Raw genomic sequence first — 14,520 nt, forward strand, 5'->3', positions numbered from 1 at the left:
GGAAGCCCCTGCTTTGGTCTTCCAGGTCTCTGCACTCCACATGTCTTCCCTTCACTCACCTTCCTACCACACCTCAGTTGCCTGGGCTTGGAGCTGGGCTGGTTCACTCCTAGATGTACACTCAGCCCATATTTGTTGTGTCTGGCATGCAGTCTGCCCTCCGTAACGTCTGAGGATGAACGGATGTCTGGGGGAGCCCCAGAGAAGGAACAATTAAGTCTGCAAAGAGAACGTTTTCATCTCTTTTTCTTGCTGTGACCAGAATACACAACCAGAACAGTTAGAGGAGGAAAAGTTTAATTAGATTCACAGTATCAGAGGTCTAGTCCATGGTGGGCTGATTCCATTGCTCTAGACCCAAGGTAAGGTGGAATGTCAGGGGGAAGGGTGTGGTGAAGGAAGGTGCTTGCCTTCTGACAGCCAGGAAGCAGAGAGGGGAGTGGAAAGAGGCTGCAGGAAAGATGCACCCTTCCAGGGCATAATCACAGTGGCCCATCTCCTCCAGCCATGGCCTACCTGCCTATAGTTACCACCCAGTCAGTCCATTCACATTAGGATGGACTGATTAGGTTCCTGCTCTCATGATCTAATTATTTCACCTCTGAACATTTTTTTTTTTTTTTGCAAGAATGTAGGAGTTTTGGAGGACATCACATATCCAAAGTGTAACCGGGGAAGGTTTCACAGAGGGCATGGTGTCTGAGATGATCATTGAAGAAGGGACAGGGAGAGCCACCTCACACACTTCCAAGAATCCAAAGACATGGACAAAGCACCTAGACTTCCGAGTCAGATGTTCCTATGAACAGTGGGACTTGGGTAAGGTTTTTACCCAGAAGGGCTAGTGTGAGGATCAGAACCAGCAAGTGCAAAGTTCGTGATTGGGTGCCATATATGAGATTCGGATCATACTGTATCCGCCAAGTTTCAGCAGAATGGGCCGCTGGGACCATGAATCTGGCAATAGGGGCTTCTATATGGGCTTTAGGGAGTCAGGGATGGAGCCCATGTGGTGGTATTATTTTATTTTATTTTTTTTGTGTGTGGTGATATTTTTACTATAAAGACTATAACGCATGCTAGTCATAAAATGTTATTGGGTAAGTACCTGTCATGAAATGAAAACAATTATTATTTTCTTTAGATACAAGCATCCCACAATGTCATGGGACTTTGCATGTATCATTTCAACTCTTTGAGCCTCTTTGCCATGATCTATGCCTTTATTTACCCTCTCTACCCCATTAAATTGTTCTAAGAATTGCATTTTCCCATCTGTCACGAAAACCCTAATGTGGCCATGAATAATGTTCATGTTAATTATTATGATCACCATCACTCGGGGCCCACAGTGAAGTGCTCTTTCCTTCAAGAACTGGGTAATCATTCTTTCCCTTAGTGAGTTAAACAGTGAAATATGCCCAGTCACCAGCAATATACAGAATGGTTCTCAGGCCAGCATCATTTGAATGTAACTTGGTGGATTATATTAACATATTTAGAGAAAACAATGTCAATCAGATGATGGAAGGACAGAAAAAGTATCCAGAAAAGCAAATGGGCTCATCTTGGCCTGTGCAGGGAGGTGTGGGGAGGGTAGCTGAGCCAACGGAAGTATTGCATTTCTATTTTCAAAGATAAGGCTGCTCCTAGGGTGCAGTGACGTGCTGAAGATGCCAATCATTTTCTCCCTGCTCCCTTGGGTCTTCTTAAAGGCCTTTCCCAATCCACAGTCACAGATGAGGTAGGTCTTTTGTAGCCTCTGGATGTGATCTTGACTGGTGGAATTAGGAGCAAACATCCAACAGGATATGGTCTTCTTAGTTTCCCTGAGTATTTGGATCAGGGATGGGAAGGCTGAGTCAATTGGTGGTGGTGGTGGTGGGGATCCAGGCTGGAAGGTTGCAACATTGCTGGGGCAGAAGCCGCCATCTTGGGGTAGCCATGATGAAACCTTGTACAAATAAGCAAAGAAATGTCTGCAAGAAGGGAGGAATAAATAGAAAATTCATGGAAAGGCAGAGGAGAAAGGGAGAGGAGGAAGAAAAGAGAAAGAGGAAGGAGGGAGAGGAAAGAGAAGGGGGAGAGAGAGAAAGAAAGAGGCACAGAGATCATCGACTAAACCATTGGTTCTGTCTTGGTCTGCTTCTAAATAGCCTTCCTTTTCCACTTGAACTTCAGTGAGTAAGGGTGTATCACACATAACCAAACCATCCCTAACTAAGATGGTGCTTTATCTGACAGACTTGACCATTTCAATTTGTCAGGCAGGGTTGTCCTACTGTGCGTGAGGTGGACGGATCAGGCTGTTCCAACCTGGCATTGCTGGACCAGTTGGGATTTGAGCTCAGGTCTGCATCTAAGATTCATGGCCTACCAGCATGACAGTGAAGGCTGATGCCTTATTGTGTAATGATTTGGTTTCCCATTTGACATAGTAGCTGGCCATTGCTATGGTAACAAATGACCATCCGTTTAGTGGCATAAGACAATGGAGATTTCTTATCTTGTAATTGGGTGCATTGGAAGTTCAGCATTTGATCTCACTAGGATAAAATCAAGGTGGCAGTGGATCAGATTCCTTCTGGTGGCTCTAGAGAAGAATCCATTTCCTCGTCCTCTGCCAGGTTCTGAAGGCTTTCCTACTTTCCTTGTCTGGTGGCCCTTTCCTTCATCTTCAAAGTGACCCTGCTTCCTTCGCCACATCTCTTTCTTGGACTCTTCTGATTCCCTCTGTATTTTTTAAGGCCCTATGTGATTCCATCGGGCCCATTTGGATAAACCAAGACAATTTCCTTCTCTCAAGAGCTGCTGGTGAGCAACCTTAATTCCACCTGCAACCTGGATTTCTCTTTTCTGTAAAATGTGACAATTCATAGATCCCAATTATCAGGGTACAGGCATCTTTGGGGAGATATTATTCGATCTACCACATGTGATTTGACAAAGGAGGAAAGAACAAAATAGTGACACAGCATTCTTTAAAACCACTCTTCTCTTTTAGGAAACTTTGGTGCTTGGTTTAAACTTGTGAATTTTTCTTCTCTGACTGGTACGTGGAAATCTGCTGAATCCCATTGTAGTGAAAGGGGTATGGATTTTCCTCCCTGCAGGCCTGGATTTGATCCTACCAGGTCTATGACTTGAGATGCATATTTCGTTCCTTTGTATTTCAGTTTCCTTCCCTATAAAATGCAGATAATAACAGCATTATTTGGATGATTAAATGAAAGCAAATATGCTTTTAGAAAAACTAGACAAATGCCTGTTTTCTTCCCCTCCTCTGCCTTTCTTTCCTGATCCTGAGAGCTTCTCAGTGAGGGAGGACTCAGTATGTTTTGACTGCAGAAATGACTTGGTGCCAGGAATCTGAAACTAGCATTATTCCCTGTTGACAAGCCCCAATCTTATGCTTCTTCTGCCCCAGATTTTTGGGTTCTTTTTATCTCTGGGGGTAGGAAAACCCTAGGGCTTCTTTTTGTCTTTCTTTGCTTGCAGCATATAATGATGAGGATCAAGAAGCCAAGAACACATTGCTTTGGGGGCTGCTTCACAGGGGTTGCCAGAGCAGTGTTTGGGGGGGCTCTTTTTTGAGTGATGGGAGGAATCAGAGAAATCTCAATGGATTCTGGGCTGGCCACGACCTAGGGAAAACTTTGACCCTGCCCTTTTGAGCAACTTATTATTTCTTTAAAGGATTCATTGCCTACAAATGTGGGTGAGTTCTCTGCATGGTTATAACCCAAGTCACGAGTTTCTGAGAAAAACTTTATTTTTTCTTTTATGTTTGAAGGCTCGAGTCAGCCTTTGCCTTCATCATACTAGTGATCCAGGAGGGAATTAAATGAAGGAGTTGCTATGTTGGTTTGTAACAGGAAAACTTGGTCTGGCTGGATTTAGGGGATGATAATGTAGAAAAGCAACTCCTTTGGATATCAAAGTCTCTTTGCAGAACATTCTAGAAGGTTATTCCTGTTTCAGCTGAAAAAGCAGTCGGCTAATTGGAGAGCATGACTCCCCAACTTTCCTTTAAGTTTTAGACAGAGGAGTTCATGCCTGTTGGCAGCTTCATACATTAGCACTTTGTTTTGACTCTTAGGTCCCAGAGGTCTCCGAGTCAGACAGACCAGCATAGAGATCTCAGCTCCCTAAACGGACAAGTGATGATTCAACCTTTCTGAGTTCAGTTCTCTCAACTGCAGAGGGGCAGCATTAACTATTTTATAGAATTGTTGTACTGATTACAAGCCCCTAGCCTAGCACGAGGCTCTTTTTAAGCACTTGGGAGCTAATCCCCATCCCTTCCTCCTGGGATTCTCTGCATACAAGGGTTATCTTTATTAAAATTATTCCCCCTTTAAAAAAGTCTAGTATTCCAGTATAGAAGGGTCTTTCACAAAGAATGCATCTGCCTTGACCTCAATCATCTTTGCCTGGGTGCAGAACTCATTTGCTTTTAGAGATTCAGAAATGGAGGAAGTGAGAGGGCCCACCCGGAGTTAAGTTGTAGGATAACACAGTGGATCACATAGAGATTTGTGCAAAGTTACCTGAAGGGGAAGGCACCTTTCCCAGGTGGGCGGGCCTCTACCACCACGGCATTAAATACCTCACTGGCATGAAAGAAAGTGCCCATCAAAGGCAGGACTGGTCATTACTACTCTGAATGCAAAAATAAATGGGAGTATCAAATGCAAACATTAACAGGGCCCACCCCAGAACATTCTAGGAAAGAAAGAGCCTTAACCAACGACCAGAAGGGTTCTGGTCTTCAGGGGGCATAAAGTGAGCTTATATATTTCACATGTCTCTAGGCTCCTTGGCAAGACCATCCTCCTTCTAGAATGGAGGCCTCACGCTATCTGTTGGATGCCTTTCACAGGGGATGGTGAAATTCCCCTCAATCTCATCCCAGACTCATGATAAACTTTCAGGTTGTGATTTGGCTCCTGATAGGGTCTGTCCACAGGGAGATAACTAGCTAATCTTCTGGAATTTGGATTTCTAGGTCTCAATCTGAGTCATTTCTCACTGTGAATAAAGGTCTGGACTTTCTGGCTATATGCACCAGCATTCCATGTTTGGTTCAAGTGTCTTTCCTGTGAGATGGACCCTCTTCAGATTTTGTAATGTCCAAGCATCAGACCTAAAATCTTTCCTAGAATGAAAACTTCCCCAAAGGAAGAAATACCAGCTTGGGAGACACTCTTGGAAGACAGTCAGCTGGCGTTTCCTCTTGCTGATGATCACCCGCCGTTTGAGAAGAACAGTATTTCAAGTTTTGACCCTAACCATACACGCCCCCTTTCACCGACCTCTGAACAGCCCACAGCAGCAGAGCTACTTGGTAGAAAAGATCCTGGGTTTTAAAACCAGATGGACCTGGGCTTGTTTTTTTTTCTCTGCTGCTTTCTATCTCTGTTATGTTGAGCCTGTGACCTGGGATTTCTAACCACTGCTTTGTTCCTCTGTAAAGTGGGGCACTTCAAGGGCTGTCCCAAGGATGGATGTGATGCAGATCCACAAATGTGGCCCCGATTACCACAGGCATGGAGGGCATGCACCAGTGCAGAAGAGAGATCAAGTCAGGGCCTTTCTATCTACTGCATATGGCAAGTCTTGTGTTACGTAGGATGCTCGCTTAGTGAGTTCTCAAAGATGGCAGTATCTTGGTCTTTTCCAGGGAAGGCTTGTCCGTACGGAGTGTTTAGAGTGTTTATGGACTTTTGCATCTGAGACTTCAGGGACCTGGATGAATCTTCATTTCCTCACTAATTAATACCTTGGTCTAGTCTGACTGTTCTAGGGATTATTGAAGTTGAGTGTGGGGGGGGGTCTCCCTTCTCCAGGCAAGACTGTGCTTTGCATCATAATACAAAAATGTTTTAGCAGATCAGAGGATGGAAGCCATCCGCGTCTTTCTCTCTGGTTAAATTCTGGCTGCATAGCCAGATGGCTTGAATTGCTCTCCCTCTTCTGTCCGTCCCCTTCCCATGGTCTGAGAAGTCTTGAGCTCCCATGGTGGGAGCTTGGTGGTGGGAGCGGATGCAGAGCCTTTGAAAGTCTAAAGAGGTGACTTTGTGCAAGGCAAATTAGTTTATTTAATTGGTGCATTATAATTATCCATAAGAGTGGGATTCATTATGCCATATTCTACATGCACATAACATAATTCAAATTTATTTTTAAAGGTACAAACATGCCTTTAAAGTTATGCTGACTTTTTCATCTCGGAGCAAGAAATTGTGGCTTCATGGTGCCATTCAATCAGAATAGGCAACCAGCTTGTTGAATAAGCTAGATTGAGGCAGAAAACAGTTTCATTCTGTCTCACATATGCTAATTTTACCTGCTCACTGTCCCTGAAAAACATTTTGGGTCAAAACAATAAAGTTGTTTGGATGCTTCCAGGTCATAGAAAATCTAATCCCATCTAATATTTAACCCTGGAATCTCCTTCTATTACCTTGGCATATTTCAGGTTTGAAAGTCAGTAGTGGGGGAAGAGATTGTGATTGCTTCTTCTCTCATTCCCACCTCACATCTCTTGACTTTCTGGCAGGCATCTGAGGACCCTCCTGTGTTGTGGCTATAGTAAAGCAGGACAGAAGAGGTATCCTATATCCAGTTGAAACCTGAATTTATGGTGGGCCTATTAGTTTTTTTCCATGGCTATAACGAATACCTTGAAGCTGGAAACTTTATAAAGAAAAGAGGTTTATTGAGCTCATAGTTTGGTTCTAGAAGTTCAAAGGCATGGCACTGGCATCAGCTCTGTTCTGGTGAGGACCTCATGATGGATGGCAATACAGCTACAGGGGCATGTGCAAAAGGGAAGTCACAGGGCAAGACAGGAAGCTAGGGCAAGGGGAGTGGCCTGTCTTGCCTGTTTATAACACCCTCTCGTCAGAACTAACCCAGGGTCCCATGAGAGCTACCTTAATCTTTTCCAAGGGTAGTGACCCCTGTGTCTTCAGGGCCCACCTCTTGAAGATTCCACAGCCTGTCATCATTGCAAACTGAGGACCAAGCTCTGAACACACGAACTCTTGGGGGATACACTACACCCACATCCAAGCCATAGCAGCAGCTCACAAGTGTAATTTTCTCCATGTGGTACTTTTGTGAATTCCCCAGGGAGTCCTTGGACTGCAGCTCCCTAGGGCCAATGCAGCCACTGCAGTCTTGACTCCTTTCTCTGGACACTCCTGTCCCCAGGGGTACATCCTTCAACCCCTGCTGAGGACACTCCAGCTCTGGCAGGAAGCACTCATAAACAGGCTGCTTTCCTTCCTCTGCCTCTTTAAAAAAAATTAACTTGTATGAAACCAACACACATGACATCAGACTACTTCTAAAAGAAATGAAGCAGAATGATCGCCAGTCAAATTCCTGCCACCGACAACTCCGATGCTCAGATGCCCATCGACAGATAAACGAAGAAACAAACGGTGGTTCTGTCACCCAATAGAGTCACTCAGCAATGAAAAAGGAGCGAACCATCAGCACACCCGACACCACGGAATGCATCTAAAAATAATTACGCTGAGTGAAAGATGGCAGAAAAAAATAATTGCACGCTGTATGATTCCACCCATCTAAAATACACAAAATTAAAAACAAGTTTATAGTGAAAGAAAGATGATCAGCGATTGCCTTTTAATAGGGAGAAAAGAGGGGTGGTAGGGATGGGTTCTCAAGGAGCAGGAGGAAATGGGGGGATGATGGATATGTACACTATTTTGATTGTTGGAGGTGGTTGGATTGCTATCAAATTGTACCTTTCAATAGGTGCCACTTACTGTATGTTAGTGGCACCTCACTAAGCCTGTTTGAAATTCCTACCATAGACATATTCAGACAGGATCTTTCGCTAGAAGGTTTGTGGCTGGGCTCTTCCTCAGGCTTCCATCTGGACCACTGTTCTTGGGCTCCTTGCTTTGGAAGTGTCATTTGCTCCCAAGGCAGGCTCAGCCTCAGTTTCTAGCCTGCAGATTCTTTAACTATGAGCCAGACTCCTGGGCAGCCTTCAGGGAGCCCACCCCCTCCACCTCCTATAATCCTCAGAAGCCCTCATCTTTGGTCTGCATTAAGGTGACAGCTACAAGGCACCTTTCCACCCTTGTCACCCATGTGCAGAGTGCACCCCACACAGACTTGCCACCACCTCATCCCTTCTTGTGTCTTGCCCCCACCCCCCTGTGAGTCTTGGCTTTTTCCTGCATAGCCTGGAGGTAAGTAGTGGTCTGATGAAAGCAGAGGTAGCTTTTGGCCATGCCCTTGGCCAACCCAGGGCTTCGGGTTCAGCACCTCGTGGGGGGCTAGGGGGCATCCATTGTTCTCTGTGTTGCAGCCTCCACTGAAACTCTGAAATGGGAAAAGTCTAATTTTAATAATCTGTTCCACTTCCTTTCACCTCATTGAGATACAAAGAGATGAATTTCTCCCCAATCTATTTTTGGAGGCATATTTGTCAAAAGAATAGTCAAGCAGCCTCTCGGAGCGTTGTGGGCTCTAAGCAGTGACTTGCAGGTAGCATGCTTGCGTGTGTCCCTCTCCCTGGAAGATAGACAGTGCATTTTTTTTTTTTTGGCCCTTTTCCTTGTCTATGAACATCAGGCAGTGATCACCGATGAGAAACCTACCTCTTTCCTGTTCCTGGGAATGGAGAAATGCTACAAGTACTTTGAGTTTTTGCTGAAGGCCCACAAACACCAGGTTCGATACCTAAAAGTGAATGCTACAGGGTGACCATGATACTTCCTGCCCTCACCGATGCCACAGTCTAAAGGACCAGATGGGACTTGAAGAGTGGGCAAAGGGACACACAGTCTGCCTTCAGAGACATCTTTTAAGAAGGAGTTGGGGGTGGGTGGTGTGAGGCTGAACAGCATCCACAGAAGTCAAATTCCCCACCCCTGTTTGCATTCTCTCCCCAGAGATGCCATCAACACGAGAATGACTCAGACATAGTTTCTTTTTGTTCATCCAAACGTTCTCAGGGTCCGATGTGATCCATGTGCGTGGAATCTTCCCCCTGTCTTTGGAGGGTGTCCTCCTTCCATACCCCAGTTCTAAGTGCTCTAAATGGGTCAATGGGGAAGCTGAATTATATGTTTAGATGTGGACCAAGCTTTAATAATCATGAAAAATGTGTAAAAGTCTACAAAATTGGACCCAGGTCTAGTGAAGAGTCCAGGGAGTTTCTGCAGAGCCCCAGTAGGTAATAACTATACGGAAGGTGAACACAGGACAGAAACTAAGTCTGTGTATTCTATGAACTCATTCAGTCCTCACCACCACCCCATGATGATGTAGACACTACTACTGGCATCCTCCTCTGTCATGGATGAGACTAATAAAGCAGGTTATGCAACTCACCCAAGGTCATCCTGCTTGAACTTTTGATTCCATTAACTCCAGTAACCTCATGGAGTTTCCTGTTCATCCATTCAAGACCAGGAGCTCCCCAAAGAGACACCTCCTTGCTGCTGAGAGGCCCAGAAGCCCTTTAGAGGGGTAGCTGTCTCTGCCACGTAGGATCATGGTAAGGATCTCGATTGAATTCTGAGTTAAGGGAAACCGCAGGTGTCTCCGTGAATTGGTGTCACTTCTGCACTGTCCTAGCCAGCACGCCGGCTCTGTCTGAATTTAGCACTCCAGAGAGCTGGCTGTTCACATGTCTTCCTCTCCTTTAGGACTGGAGAAGTCTTACAGCAGAGCCCGCATCTGAGCCATTTTTATATCTTCTTCACCCTGTCCCAGTTACCTGGCACAGAGCCGGCCTGCATTAAACATTTAGTACCTGTTTATTGGATGAAATTAAAGGGGGAAATGGATTCTTAATTATCTTCAAAAATCTCATTTTCCCACATCCCAATTAATTTCAAACAGACTCGGCTATTTCTATAGTAGCATGGTGGTAATGATTATTAATAATTGCAGTTACTGTGCACTGAGGATGTCATGCCAGGGTCTAGGAGAAGACAAATAGATAGAGACAGACACAGGGACTGTCTGTCACCAGCAGCCCATTGTCAGGGAGAAGAACCATCCCCTGGCCAAGGTGGGGTGGGGATGGGGGGGCTCATAAATCCCAGAGGTGAAGGAGAATATAGTTTCTCAGAAGTGGCCACTAGGTGGCGATGCGACACCACATCACCTCTGGTACCTGGCTGTGAGATGGTGAGCATCTTGGTGGATTCTAAAAGGCTGGTTGGGTGGGTGGGGACCTCTTGGTGGGTGACCAAGGGAGCCAAGATGGGGGCCCACGCACCAAGCCTTGTAGCTGTGCCTGAGGACTTTTCAGTGTATGCCTGTGAGGTGTCCCATCAAGAGGACCCTCACTAAGTGAGGTTGCATTGTTTTCCTCTTCAACATCTGAAAACCACTCTATTTTAATTTAGTACCACAAGGCATTATTAAGTCTCAACTCTCACCAACACCTCCTCTGTCTTTACACCTTCTATTTTAGGCTAGCTTGGGGTGGAGGGGAGACACAAAGGCCTTAAGTCCCAGTTCTCACATTTCTAAAGGATATGCTTAGGCATTTAATGTTGCATTCAAATGAAGCTGCACATAGGACTATTCTAATTCTCCCCATGGTAAAAAGTTTGTTCATTCTTTGAAAAATCTTTAAATTATACCACTATTTTTGTGCTGCCTCTTACCAATCTTCATTTTTTTTATTATATCAGTATCTTTGTAAATTGGAAATATCCAGGACTTCTCTCTCAAGTTTCTAAAAAAAAAAAAAAAGGAAAAAAAACTACCTGGTACTGGTTAACTGAAAGGTTTGCAGTCTCACCGAAGCAATAATTAGCCAAACTGTCTTCATGTGATGGCTTTGGTACTTGTTAATATCCACTTTTGGAACTGTTTCCTCTTAGGTTGATGGATATCTCCCTGTTCCTCATATCTCAGATATCAGCTCCTCTGCAAAGCAAGACCTTGTTGTTGCTCCAAAACACCTAGATCTGTTCCATTGCAGTGCTTAATATACGATGCTGTCATTTCTGTTTCCTTCTCAGCATCCTTGGGAAGACCAAGCGTTCTTACGATGGTACATATAGAACTTCAGATTATCCATCATGCCCTTAAAATTGTGTACTATTTATCTACTGCCATAATGTATTGGATAACAACAACCACAAAACCTCAGTAGCCCTTCATTATGAGGGAATATTATTTATGGGTCTGGAGTCAGCTGGGGCTTAGCCAGGGGTTCTGCTAAACTTGAATGGGAGTGGTTACCTCTCTTGGGTTGGCTGGCTGATGGCTGATGTAGAGTAGTCTTTGCTGAAACAACTAAGCTTTGTTCCTCGTGGTTCTCATCTTCCTTCTGAGAGAGAGGACTAAGTTGGTCTTCCTCATGGTGGTGGAAGAAGTGCAAATTCTCGAGCCCCAACATGCAAGTCCATCTCACAAGGTTCTGCTTGAGCCATTCTTATTATTATCCTATTGACCAAAGCAAGTTGCACAGATGAGTTCAAAGTCAGGTGGTGGGGCAGGTCACCCCACTCACAGGGGGAAGTTCTGGCCAAAGTCCAGATACCAAAAAAAAAAAAAAAAAACTAGAGGGCCATTGTTTGCCTTGTATTTTGTACTAAAATACTGTGCATTTTCTGAAAAGATGATCTAAAGTTTTTGTCAGTTTCTCACTGGGGAAATTTTTGTGCCATATCCACAAAAGTTTGAGAACTTTCAATATAGACTTATCCTTGAGTCCAGGGACTCTATCTCTAGTTGTGCATCTTCACAAACTAGAAAACAGTTCTTTGAACATAGCAGATGCTTGATAAATGTGTATGAATGAATGAATGAATGAATGAATGAATGCCTTCTGCATGCAGGCCCTGTAATAGGCTCAGAGGATGGATATAATTCAGCCAAATGAGGCCTTTACTCTCAAGAAATTTTTACTGTAGGAGCTTTCTGAGAGTTGATGCTCAGGGGTTGGAGACAGGAAGAAACTGGACATCCTGCCATCTCAGGCAGAATAAAGTTTGCATCATTAAAAAATCTGAAAGGTGAAAGTCAAGAAAGGACAAGCTTTAGAGGAGACACAATAAAAATCTCAACTTCAGTGATTGCCAGCGTGGGTTATCCTGTAGAGACCAGACGCTGCACAAACAAACAGATAGTCTGGCTTAAAAAAAATGCAAGTGGAGACCCCGTAGTTATTGGTGTCACAAAGTGAATAATGAATTTTCTTAGCAGCTAGTTTCAGAATCCGTCTCTGAAAAGGAAATTGCCTCTGTCCAGGAAAATATCTTGATAAGATGTTCAGGGCAGAAGGTGAGACCCTGAAGGCATGGGTGTCCAAGGAGGTGAGCTGTTTTCTCCTCACAAGGAAGGAAAGAGAGAAAGGAGTCAGAAGAGGTTGGAAGGAAGGAGGACATGAGACCTGGGGTGTTAACCCACCTGAGATCCATATTGGAGAAAGAAAGCAAGACACTCCTATGAGAAAACCAGTCAGAAACCTCCCAACCTTGGAAGAAGCTAATAGGTGATTTTCAGTGGATGGCTGGGAGGCATTCTGTGGGACCCTGCCTTGTGACCCCAGAGTTTACCAAGGAGTAGATGCAGATGCATTCTGCTTTATCACTTGTTTTTTAAATGCCTTTATGAAAAATGAGAGAAACACCGAGCTACTCATGAAGATCAATGTGGTCTAAACAGATGCAGCAGATTTAGTAGCAAGAGGCTGAGGGCAAAGATTTCCAGGCTGAAGCACCCCAGATTTCAGGAAACCAATGAAGGCTTTGAATGCTCAGGGTTGTGGAACTTGGGGACATCAGGGGGTCCCACCTGATACCTGCTTGGTGACATTCTCGACTTGGGGAGCTGTTTGGCTGGTTTCTTACATTCTGTCTGTCTCTGTTTTCTTACCTTTAAGCCAAGGATAACAGCAGGATTGCCTTCATGGGATCCTTGGGAGAGTATCCTATGAATTAATCAAGCACAAAACATGGCACCTCGCGTTTTTACTCATGATGGTCAGTTCTCCTCATTTTAGTTGTCATTGTGATTGTTTGTGTTACCATGCATAGCTAACATCTGGGGAGCATTGACCAAGTAGATTGGAAGTAACACAGGACTGAGAATCAGATCTTAGATCTCCCTCTGAGCTGCCCCATGACCTTGAGAAAAGTCACTTTGCCCTTCAAGGCCGTAGGCTTTCCCTCCCTCTACGAATGGAAGGAAATTTGGCAAAGCTTTCTCCAACGGTTGCTTTGTAGATGACACAGCGGCCCCACAGTTCTTGGCTCCGTATGTAGCCTGGCTTGACGTTGGAGGAAGCCACCCTGGGTTGCAGGCCACAGTCCACTCAGAAATCCATTTTCTTCACTCAGCATAACACTGAGGTGAGATTGACTTGGTGTGTTTGTTTACACCCCTTGGGAAGTTATCTCCCTTTTCACTTAATTATCTGATACTCAGACATTGCTGTGCAAAATTCACCTCAAATACATTCTGTAAAGTCATCTAGACTCGCTCATTTGGTGCTTTGATTAAAATGTGCAATCTTCCCCAGGCTTCAGCACCTCGTTAAATAATTGCACCTCCAGTGAGAAAGTAAACAGCACATGCTGGGGCACAGAGCACATGATAAATGTGGTGTACTTCCAGCAGGTATTTTACTCCAGCCTCCAGGGAAACATGCAACATCTCGGTTAAGCGCTGAACGGCCACTGGCTTTAGGCTGCTTCCTTTTGACAATCTTGTTCAGGAGGAGGGTGACCCAGAAACAGAGCAGAATCCCCTGTCCACCCTTGCATGGCTTCATTTCTGCTTAACTTGGTCTGAGTCCTGGGGAAACACAGGCCAAGGGTTGGTTGCTCACCAAGAACTTGGCCCATCCCCTAACAGTATCAAAAAAGGAAGTCCGTTGGTTAATTGCTTTCCACTCAATGTGGAAAGGCAGGGGCTAGCCACAGTGCACACTTCTTAAATAATGGGGGCAGTGCTGTTGAGAGGTTGGCAACTTTGATTCAAGTCCCACTTTTCTCACTGGTAAGTAACGTTGACCTTGAACTTTTCACTTTATCTTTTTTGACCTCTATTTGTTCCCCAGGTTCTTCTATAAAACGAATAAGTTTGACATTGCAGGCAGCCCTGGATTAAGTGTACCTGTGCCATTTGCTTGCATGTGACTTTGAGTAGGTAACTTAACCTCTCAGAGACTAGGGGTTTTCTCATCTGGGAAAATGGCTAAGAGCTGATAGGAAAATTAAATCACTGAGATAATACATCTGATACATCAGACACAGCACTGAGCATAGAGATGGAAATTATTGGGCAAATAATGTGGTGGTCTGGAATGAGCAAGGGTTGGTCAGCTTTGGGTGTGAATCTTGCTTCTACCAATTTTTAGCTGCGACCTTAGGTAAGTTACTTGTCTTTTGTGAGTGCTAATTTGTAAAGAGAGATAATACATTCCTGTTTTAGGAGATGTGAAGAGGCAGGATTAAATGAGAGGATCTAACAGGCATACCAACCTCTCTAGCAGAGAAAGAG

General features: G+C 44.6%; 1 long non-coding RNA gene across 6 annotated transcripts in view; it reads left to right on the top strand.

The window, feature by feature from the left end:
- Positions 1-14,520, top strand: part of LOC125615035 — a 105,935-nt gene that overhangs the window by 24,368 nt on the left and 67,047 nt on the right. The window lies entirely within an intron of this gene.

This window comes from Marmota marmota, unplaced genomic scaffold, assembly GCF_001458135.2.
Source record: "Marmota marmota marmota unplaced genomic scaffold, marMar, whole genome shotgun sequence".
In the NCBI taxonomy this organism is placed as follows: domain Eukaryota; kingdom Metazoa; phylum Chordata; class Mammalia; order Rodentia; family Sciuridae; genus Marmota; species Marmota marmota.